Source organism: Copidosoma floridanum, unplaced genomic scaffold (genome assembly GCF_036245765.1).
Source record: "Copidosoma floridanum isolate Cflo_tuat_1 unplaced genomic scaffold, Cflo_Japanese_pri ptg000020l, whole genome shotgun sequence".
NCBI lineage: Eukaryota > Metazoa > Arthropoda > Insecta > Hymenoptera > Encyrtidae > Copidosoma > Copidosoma floridanum.
The window spans coordinates 9174301-9184593 of NW_028321897.1; the positions used below are offsets into that span (position 1 = coordinate 9174301).

General features: G+C 29.6%; 1 pseudogene; it reads right to left on the bottom strand.

Moving 5' to 3' along the window:
- Positions 1–1018: 1018 nt before the first annotated feature.
- LOC149374366 (uncharacterized) lies at positions 1019–2142 on the bottom strand (annotated as a pseudogene).
- Between the last annotated feature and the right edge of the window lie 8151 nt (positions 2143–10293).

Here is a 10293-nt window from a genome sequence, read left to right on the forward strand (position 1 = left end):
TAACAAGAAAAGATTTGAATTAATTTATTTTATTAACTTTGTATCAAAGTTAAAAAAATACAAAAAATAGTAGTAATTATTTTTATAAAAAGTTATAATTAATAAGTTATAGTTATAATTGAATGAGTTAAATCTTTCTTTTTAAAGCTAATAACATTTAAACAATTAATATTTCATGCAATTTTTTCTGCATTGTTTAGATGCTTATACGTCTAATTTTTTACGTAAAATTAAATAAACTGTCCTTTATTAATCTTACTAAATTTAAAAAAGATGGCTCTGAAATACCATTTGTAATATCAATTGTTTTTTTTATTAATAACATCAAGGTAATTGCTCTATGACTCTTCTTATAAATTTACAACTAGTGCACAGTACAATTAATTATAAGTTTTATTTTCTTTAATAAGTTTTGAATTTCTCAATTAACAAATCAAGCAAACTTAAAACTGCGAATACGCAATATTTTATTATAATAATTAAAATATAACATTAACGTTTGTACACTGTGTTAGGAACATCACATTTCAAGCTTATTTATTATACTTAACACTTATGAATCTTTACTTTTTTTTTCTTAAAAAAATACGTTAATCTGAAACAGTATCATACAGCCTTTATTGTCAACTCACTAAATATTATCATTTTTAACAAGTATTTTTTATGCTAGAACAGCATTAATCTTTTGCAAGTCATAAATTAATATTCATGTAATTATGCAAAATACGTTACTCTGAAACAGTATCAGACACTTTATTATCATCGCACTAAATATTTTCATTTTCATCAAGTATTTTTTATGCTAGAACAGCATTAATCTTTTGCAAGTTGAAGATTAATATTTATGTCATTATGCAACAAGTAGTAATTAAATATTTAAATGACTTAGAAAATCAATAATTTTAAATATTAAAATGAAAGGGAGCTTCTAAACTAGTACCGATTGAAAACATGAAAAAACTTTGTGTCCTATTCATCAGTTCCTTTCATGTTACTCATAGTCACTTTTGTTTGTAATTTATTTTTTTTCTTTTATTTGTCTTTTGAGGGCTTTGCCATCATGTCGAGCATTTTCTTCAGGCATCGACTCCTTGTTAGGATCAGCCCGTATATTCTCGATGGTTTCGCAAGCGATGGATAGAAGAGAGCCTAGAAAATTTTATTTAAAAAAATATTAATAAAATGATTAAAATCTTAAAGATAACAACTCTTACCCTGGTTAGTTACTACTCCTGTAGCAATCACATATTCTCCAATTTAAAATTTCTTGTCTAACTCATGAAATTGTTTGATTTGAATTGTGATTTTTTAAATTCCATTAGTGATTGCGCCTATACCGTACGCAGAAGAACCACTTCAACTCTGCACTAATGAAAATTTGGTTCGAATTGCACCAGAGATTTCTGTATTTGTAATACAAATGCTATTATTATAAAAATCAAAGTAACAATATAATATAAATATAAAAAAATGTCTGTACGGACCAACTAATCCTTCCATGGTGTGTATATTTTCGAAAGTAGCTTTTTGTGCTTCATTAATCGAATCTAAATCAAAAGTTCTGTATCCTGCGAAGGTTTTGTATTGTCCTTTATTACAAGCTCAAAAGGGACAATGTTATTAATTTTATTTTGTCTACTTTGAGTACAAGCTCGACAGTATGCACCATTAATATTAATAATCTGAAAAATGAAAGATAAATATCATAAACAAAAAAGTTCAATGCAATTTATAGCAATAAAATGAAATATAAAGTATTAACTTTGCCAACGCTGATGTTTGAATAGTATCTATCAATAAGAGACTTGCCCCAAATGAGGAAATGAGGACAGTTATGGCTTTTTTACCATTGCTCACGATAAACTTGAAAAGCAGATCCTTGTTCCTCCCAGCACGCACTGGTATAGAAATATTGTCGATAAAACCAACAACATTTCTATATTATATAAAAATTCTTTAAATAAATAATAGTATTAATAAATAATAGTATTCAATATATAATAGTAACATTCCTATATTATATAAAAATTTTTTAAATAAACAATAGTAAATATAACTTCAAAATACAGACGTCGTAGGGTCGTGGTCAACTAACTCCTCGAACTCCTCGTTCGTCGTGTACACTGGCAAAGAACGTGCCATAATTTATTACTTGAAACGCAGCATAGAATGAAAAAAAAGAAAAAAAAGAAAATGAAAAGAAAATAAAATTTAACACCAGCGCGGCTATGCGTCGCCGCAACACAAAAACACGTGCTCTATGACTTGTTCACTTTCTCGGCAAAAATTTTATTGACTCCTCAAGGTCATTAAAATTTAAGAGAATATATGCCTCTCACTCGCTCTCATAAGGAACAAGACTATAGAGAGAGATACAAATAGCACGTGTCATTGCTTCTCACTCTCTCTTACGTATTTCTTATAGAAGCGAGAGAGATACAATCTATGCGTGGTCGCAAGATGAATTTTTCTGAAATGTTTTGGGCACTTTTTGTGTACGGATTTTTCGTTTGACCCGATAATGCGATTTTTTGTAATCAAACTTTTTGCCATCTTGTTCTTTTATCTTTAACTAACTTATGTTTTTAAACTTAGCTATTAATTCGCACAAATAAATAATTGGCACGATATTAAAAATTTTAATAAGCCAGATCGACGTATTATAGCGTAGCGGGCGCCAAGCTGGCCGTAGTCTTCTGCTTGCCAGCGCGGCGCTACCGCGCCGCTTGATGATTAATAAATTTAATCTGGAAACTTGTCAACTTGATGTCAAGACAGCATTTATGAATGCTTGAATCAAGGAAGAAGTGTATATGGAGATTCCTGAAGGTCTGTTTGACGAAGATAAGCTTAGGAAAAATAAAGTATGTAATTGAGAAAAAGCCACTTATAGACTCAAGATCAGCTTAAAGATGTGTAGCAAGTGTTTTTGTAAGGCTGCACTAAAACTAAGACTACAATCACACTAGTAAACCTTGCCTTTACGCACGGAGGGAAGAAGATAACCTTTCGATCTTAATTCTATATATATATAATATCATGATAGCAAGTAATTGTATAAGTAAACTAAAGGAAGTTAGGATTGGTCTGCAGTCTGAGTTTGGGATGTCAGATTAAAGTTTAATGAGTCAAAATGCCAAAGGACGCTCATACTGATAAATCAAATATTAAATTGACACAGAAAAGATAGGGAAAAGAATTAAAAGACGCTGAAAAGTTGGATATAAGAAAAAAAATATAAAATATGCCATGCAGAGAGAAAGTTAATAGCTTACTGTATTTGGTCAATACAATGGGAGTAGACATCTCATACTTTGTAAATGTGCTGAACAGACGACAAATCTGTCGAATGGAAGATAATTTGAAGATGGTCAAGCGGGTATTTCAATATCTGCAACACACCAGGACTCTAAGATTAACTTACAGAGGCTACAAAGATGGACTGGAAACCTATTTAGATGCGAGTTTGGTAGACTATAAAGGCTCAATTGCAATGGATGTATATCTACTAACGTTCTATGATGAGACAGTAGTTTTGAAGACAAGGAAACAAAACTACGTAGCTATCTGAACCTATAAAGCTAAATATGTGGCGATGTGTAATGCAAGTCAAGAGTTAATTTGACTGGAGCAATATCTAAGTTCTCTCTATATGGTCACTCTATAAGTTATTGATATTGTCTCATACTTTGTTGCCCATGGATCTGGTGTGTGCGCACAGGAATAAGTGCTAAGATACATGGTGGTAAGAGATTGATACAAATGACAAAAATCATAGCTCATTACATTGAAGAATGTGTAATCAGAGGGAACATAACTGTTAAATGGATTCCATCTAAGGCACAACTACCAGATATTTAAAGAAAACCTCAGCTGTTTGAATTGCATAAAAAGCTAACGAAAGACATTAAGAATATAAATAAGTTATAAATTGCATGATAGATAAATTTAAATCTTAGATAGTAAATTCCATAAGCTTAGAATATGCAGATAATGACTATAGGTATGTAAACTAATATTTCTCTTTGTATGTTTAAGATCGTCGCAACCAATCGAATGAGTGACCCAGAAGTCTACATGATTTTCATCTTCAGCTGAGTATTCACTTAAATTAATTTTAATTCATCAAATTTTCTTTTTTTTTTTTTTTTTTTCATTTTCTATCATTTTGTTTCATTCAGATACGAAAAAGAGAGAATGTATAGTTGGTGCTTGTTACTGAGTTTCAGAGCATACGTAGTAGCAAAGAGTCAAGACGCTGCGATGCTGCACTGCAGCATCCAAAACGTATAGCTTAATTCAGTCCTGTGCATTCGGTCTGTCGATACACAATCTCTGCTTTCGTATTTTCTTACTTAATTTGATCTTGCTTTATTTTAGTTCAGGTTACGATTGCATTTTTGACTGTAAAGACTAAAAATAGCGTATACTTAAGATGAGGAAATTAAACGTGTTTGTATTTAACAATAAGAGTGATAGTGTCGATCATTTTATTTTCCGATCACATATTCATACTTCTATACTGTTAACAGTAGGCTTGAAAAAACATTTATTTAAGTACCTTAAGACTTGAAACAAGTAGTTTTCCTACATTTAAATATCGTCATCGCTGACCTCAGTTTTCAATCATTACTACAAATCATTGTTTACTTTTATATGATATACAACTAGAATATCACTGTCCATTGAGTTATTTCTAGAGCACTGTTACATTCTGTATTCCAATCTGATGAATTTGTACCTTAACAGCATTATTATATCTATAACTGGGTAATCATAATTTGATTTTAGTTATCATACGATTATTTGTACGTTTACTTTGATTTGTAAGGAGATATGTGTTGTTAATAAAAATATTGTAAGCCTGTCTCTTAACGTTTTTTTAATAAAGAAGTACAATAAAAACTTAATAACACTAGCTTTTACCTGAATGCTTAATAGTTACACAACAACCATACGTTCCATTTGTTCTATGAAACAGTATGTTAGTAAGCTATTTTTAACATATATTATATAGAATTATTGACGATATTTGAAAAATTTTAAGTAGCATCCTTAACCAAGCTCCGACTATAAACTATCGCTAAACTATCTGTTTAGGTACTAATCGTATTCTGACTCGTAGGAAGGAGCTTTTTATAAAAGAGTTTAAAAAAAATAATAGAAACTTATATTCTAAGCTTCGGTCTTTTTTACTCTTTTTTTTGTAAATTTGATACTGTTTTCTTTATTTTCTTTATGTTTAGACGCATGTAAGAGCGACTTTTTAACATACCACTGACTTGTTTTGTGGTTAATCTTAGGTCCGGTTTTACTATAGCTTCTTGAATAAGTTGATTATACAAACATATTCAGGCATAAATATTCATTTTCAAGACCTAAGAATTATATTTATTTAGTATTCCCATTACAACGTGATTTTTACGAAGTCGTTAAGTCATGAGAAATCTCATCTTTAATGTTACACATTTTAGTACGTTGCCAACCAACAAGATTTTTTAAGATAAGCTTATAGTTTTTAAGGTTGATTTGTGTGCACCATATTATAAAATCCTAAGAATCTCCAAAAGAATCGTTCAATGTTTGCGATAAAAAAGAAAAATACTCTACCAAAGTAAAATCTGTTACTACACAATAGAAAATGAGGTATTTAAAAATATGATGTAGTAGTAAAAAAAAAAATACGCATGGGTTCTTACATTTAACTTATATATAAAGCAGAGTCTTTCAAATTAAATTTTCTTCTCTCTTTATTTAGTCATATGAACTATTAACCGATACGCACCTAAGGATAATAAACCATTGTCAAGTGTCGCCATCAAATAGTATCATCACAGAGGTCATCTTCCAGAAGAGCCGGCAAAGGACAATCAGAGTACATTTACAGCAATAACTAAAATAGGTCGTGCGAAAAGGAGGATATCTCTTTCACCTTTTCAATATCACTTACGTATTGACGCTATCACCACAAGTACTAAGAGCAGGTCAACCCCATTCTTTCTTTCCGTCTTTCTTGTTTTCTAAAAAATAATTACATGGACATATATAATTATTGACATAAGCAACCAACACAAATAACTCTGCGTGTACAAATAGTCTTGCCATATCAAAACACAACACGTGCTGGATCACAGTTAGAGGTCAATATTACCACATATTTCGCTCACATCTCTATAATCAGACATCGATCTAAGATTAAGCTAACGTTTTTTTCTTGACACTTGTGTTTTCTAGCAAACACTATAATTAAATACACTTCTAAAAAAAAAAAAAAAATACATGTTAACATATATATTTAGGCCAAAAGAAAAAAGGTCTGTAAAACACATAATAAGTAGACGTAATTAAATTCAAGGCACTAAAAATGTTTTTATGAATCCTATTAATATTTCCCATGTTTTATAGCCTACTAAGAATCCTAGAAAACATGTCGATAAGCTCGGAAACATAAGCAACAGTTTTTTGTTTTGTAAGAAGTATAAATAACTACAAGAAGGAACCCAAAGTATGACATTTAAATGACGTTTTTAATTTTTTTTTTCAAAGAAAGTAATTTGCAGAGAACCTTTTACACTTATTTACTGCTTAAGCATAACTATATATTTATAACCTAAATATATTAACTTTTTATACAGCTTATAACATTTAATCTGAAATCATATGTAAAGTTTTCAACCGATATAAGAACTTCACTTAAAAAAATAAATTATAGCTATACAAGGTATTGTTATACTGAGCAAAGTTGTAAGATGAAAGTCAAAAATTGTCTTTCTTTTCTCATTTTTTTGTGCAGCTCACTTTGTGTATGACGTTCAAAGATACTGTTTTGTACTTGTATATCAACAAAATTAAACTCAGTAATATTGGGTTTTTACTTGTATTGTATACGAACGTCACATAAAGTATATTAGTATAGTTCTCTTACATTTTAGTTGACTAAACACGTAGCAAATCATTAACGTACTTGATATTAAGATTGTATAAAGTCATAAGTTAATATTAAATACTTTTATTATAATTTTTTACAAGTATAAGGCAGCATTATACTTTATTTAATATACAAAAAATAAATGTTCAGTGACGATTTTCGTAAATAAATACAATTTTTATTTTATTTTTTTTAATTTTTTTTATTCTCTTTTACAATGACAAAATTTTCAGACTCCTAAATGAGTCATACATAACGAGAATCATCACCTTACAAAGCTGATTGTGCACTTTGTGTCCTTTAGAAGTGTTAAATGACAACTAAAGTGAGCTACACACCCTAAACACATGAAGGCAACAAGTACCGCCCCCATCGTGTGTAAGACCATGAAGTTCTGACAAAAGCTTCTCGCAAGGTACATTTCTAAATACGGCGTTTTAGTTAGCAGTTATTTATCGCTCATTAAGTGTTAACAAGTTGATTTCTTTAATTTTTGTAAGATGGGTCACTTACTAGTTCATCTATACTCATTTATCATATTTAATGGAATTTTATTTTATTTTAGAAAAAAATTTCTTACTATATTTTTGTTTTGTTTAGCTGATTTATTTTACAAAAATATTTTGCTAGGGCCTAGCCATAATACATATATAAAAGAAAGCAAATTCGATGTATACATACATGAATAATATCTATAACCATGTATTTGTCACGCTACACACAATTAACAATGCGTAATAGAGAGAATTTTTTTCTTATTTGCGTGCGTAAATACTTGTTTGACGCATGCATGTATAATGAAATTGTAGTTTCCTTTATACGTGAACGCCTGTCGATAAAATGGTCCGTTTACTACGTGTAATATCCAAAAACCAAGATAAGAGAATGCAATCAAGCGTGCATATATAGTACAGACTGCTTTACACTAGGTAAAGAGTATACGGTGCAGGGATTTTTAACGTAGCATGTGTGGCTATATATCTAAGTTTCTAGGCAAGCATCGTCTAAAGTGTGGTGTATAATTAAAGGCTTTATTGCACAGGGAGAGAGAGAGAGATAAAGAGAGAGAGAGAGAGAGAGAAAGAGAATCTTTAATCTATAATTTGGTTCTTTCTTTTCATATTTTGAAGAAGCACAATTATCTGTGCTTACATACTGTAATAATAACTTTCATGTATTTTTGTATTTGTTGAATTGAATTTCAGAATCATTTCACTTCTGCTTAACCCCAAATTCTGAATCGTAACCTTCATTTTTCTGAATCGTACATACTACTTGTATTTACAATTTACTATTTTCTTTTTAATTAGGGTTTGTTTTACAAGAATAATTATAATACTATAATTAGTTACAATTAGAATCGAGCTTTGTTTAGAAAAACTTTCTTTGCTAATAATATTTGTAAGAAAAGTTTTTTGCTACTTTTTTTGATTTTCTTGCTATTCGTCCACGTAAGAAGAATTATGTGCTGATATGATTAGTACTCCAAATCTTCACTTATACTTTTTTCTTTATTTATTCTCTGTATTATAATATTTTTGTTAACTGAGAAAGAATCGCTTCGGTTAGCAGGTCTTGCTTTATTGAAGCAGGACTAAGAACAGAAATCGCTTGGTTGAGCAGATTTAGGATATGAATAGACAGACCGTTTAAGTTAGGAGACCTGAAGTCAAAGTGTATCTGTATGTGTAGTATAAGACATCTGTAATTTTTATGTCTCACTATTATTTAATTCATAATGTTATTTTATTTTTAACTAATAATTTTGATAAGACGGTGAGTGTTTTCTATTCATCTTATGGTATATTTATCAAAGCTTATAACTTTATTCTTACTTTCTTCATATTATAACAAAATACTGCTAATAGTTCCTCCATGCAAAGGAACATTAGATACACGAGTGTACACACTATACCATATGGGGTATTACACGTCATCCTTTAACATGCTTCTTTGAATGGTGTTTATTATTTTTTCAAAAACAGTTATAATAAAACATGTAACAAAAAAACAAATAGTCATTAACTTAATGATCTTTTGCTACAATTTTTGTTAAACAACTACGACTGTCATTTCTTCCTACCTTGGGCTTGGAACAAAAATTTGTGGAACGTAGCCTCACGCTTTTTTACAGGCTCTGAGACTAGGAGACAGTCTAACTATTTGTTTGCTTAATATTAAAGAGAGATGTTAAAGAGAAGTAAGAACAGGGACGATGTAAATATGTCAGTATTAGAAAATATCGTATTGATTTACCCTATTTTTTCCTGGCTTGTAGATTATGTACTCTTCAAGGAACTTATGTAAGCTTTTTATTTTTAAATATCTTTATTCAGATTTTACTGCAAAGAATGTTTGGCCACATATGATAAACTGGTAAGTGACACCTCTTACCAAATCTAAAAAAAAAACAACTTGTTAACACTCTATGAGCGGTGAATAGCTACTAACTAAAACACCGTGAGTAGGAATGTACCTTGTGAAAAGCTTTAGTCAGAATTTATTGGTCTCACATAATATGGGGCCAGTCCTGGCTGACTACGTATTTAGAGTTTGTGGCTCACTTTGGTTGTCACTTAACACTTCTGACAGTCAGGAAGTGCACAGTCAGCTTTGTGAGGTGACAACTTTGGTTAAGTATAACATTTTTAAGAGTCTTAAAATTTTATCATGGTGAAAGGAAAGAAAAAAAAATTAAATAAAAAATGTATTAGTCACTCAACACTTTTTTTTTGTGTAACAGATATGGTATCATACTGCCTTGTACTTGTGAAAAATTACAATCAAATTATTTAATATTGACTTTTGACTTTATATAAACTATATATTAAGTACGTTATTGATTTGCCACATTATGAGTCAACTAAAATATACCTATATATTCAATGTATGCTTCGTTTACAAAACTAGTTAAAACCCAAAATTACTGAGTTTAATTTTGTTAATATGCAAGTACAAAACAGTATACCTTGAACGTCGTACACATCGTGAGCTGCAAAAAAAAAAAAAAATGAGAAAAGAATGACAATTTTTTGACTTTTGTTTTACAACTTTGCTTAGTATAACAATACCTTGTAAAGCTATAATTTTTTTTTTTAATAAAAAGTACTTTTATCGGCTATTAAGATTACACGTGACGTCAGATTAATTGTTACAAATAGTATAAAAAGTATTTATTATATTTTGGTACAATAATGCTTAAGCAGTATGTTATATTTTAAATCCTATCACAAATCACTTTTTTTAACCAAAAAAACTAAAATGTCATATTCTGAGTTTATTTTTGTAGTTACTTATATTTCTTACACAAAAAAATTGTTGCTTATGTTTCCAAGTTCATCAAAGTTTTTTGTAGTATTTTTAGA